This window comes from Sinocyclocheilus anshuiensis, unplaced genomic scaffold (genome assembly GCF_001515605.1).
Source record: "Sinocyclocheilus anshuiensis isolate Anshui unplaced genomic scaffold, SAMN03320099.WGS_v1.1 scaffold971, whole genome shotgun sequence".
In the NCBI taxonomy this organism is placed as follows: domain Eukaryota; kingdom Metazoa; phylum Chordata; class Actinopteri; order Cypriniformes; family Cyprinidae; genus Sinocyclocheilus; species Sinocyclocheilus anshuiensis.
In genome coordinates, this window is record NW_015546059.1 from 239,868 (window position 1) to 241,243 (window position 1,376).

A 1,376-nucleotide genomic window follows, 5' to 3' on the forward strand; every position below is an offset into this window, starting at 1 on the left:
CTTTATCAACAGTAACCAATAGGTCTGAGAGGAAATCTGCAAATTCTTTTAGGAAATCTGTATACGGCCCTGGTGGTCTATATACAGTAGCCAGAGCAAGAGATACGATAGATTTCTTTTGCATATTTGACAGTGTAACATTAAGCATTAGTATTTCGATTGAGTTAAACCTCAAAATCTATTATAAAAATAATCTGGAAAAAAATAAAAAACTTTAGGTGGAATTAAACTACTTGCAATTATTAAGTAAATAAATTACATTACATTATGATTATTTCTGACATGAAAAGCACACAAAACCCTATATATGATGTTACATTTACATTATTTAAGCACTATTTAACCATCTGATGCATGATGCATTTTTTAAGCATCTTTTTTTAAACACATTAAGCATATTTTCCCTTTTATTTTCATTCACAATCCATGTATCATTTACTTATTGTATTTATTTATTTAGAACAAAAAAAATATCTGAAAACTGTAGCATTTTTCCCTTAACTTTTTCTTTATGATTATTCATGTATCAGAGAGTTAATAAAAACAGCATGTTTGCAGTGACTATGAGATAAATATAATGAATATGATATAATGCAATTAAACTCATGATGGCTGTTACTCCTCACAGAAGCACCAGAATCTGAGATCAGCTTCAGCAGGCATCTATAAATGAAAATCACAGAGCTTTTACATTGTTTCTGGATTTTACAGTGTTTCTCCTTCACGTTAGATCGCTGGTAGTAAAAACAGACTCACCGTTATCGTGCAGATTATGGATCACTGCTTCTTCAGGGGTTTTGAGACCAGCTCAGAGTCACATTAGTGATTCCTCTCAGAGCCAGCGCTGACTTCAACTGCAGTGAACGATTCATTAGTATTATAGCGAGGCATCAGGCTGCGATAAGAGACAAACATCACGTTCTCACCTTTAAGCACGTTGTCCGTTACTGGTTGCGTTACTGACCGTTGGTCAGATTAGCGGTGGAGTTAAACGCTATCTTCATAAACGAGCGTCTGGAAGAATCTAGGAAACACAATCATTATATTCACTGTGTTATTATTGTTTACGAAAAATAAACGGAAAATTATAGCTATTCAAATTAAATTAAATAGAAACTAACATAAATGGGAAAAAATTAAACTAAACTAAAAGAAATTGGCATGTCCCAAAGCAAACAAAAATGCCCATACATTAATTCTAGTTTTAGACTTGTGCTATATTATAAAACTTGAACGTTTGCAACCTGCCTAAATAATAATAATACCCTGATAGCACACCTGTATCACGAAGACGTCTATTTGACGTCTGCATTACATCTGCAAGACCTATTTTTTAGAGTGTTTGCTCATCTGCAATCCGTCTATAGGACGTTTCC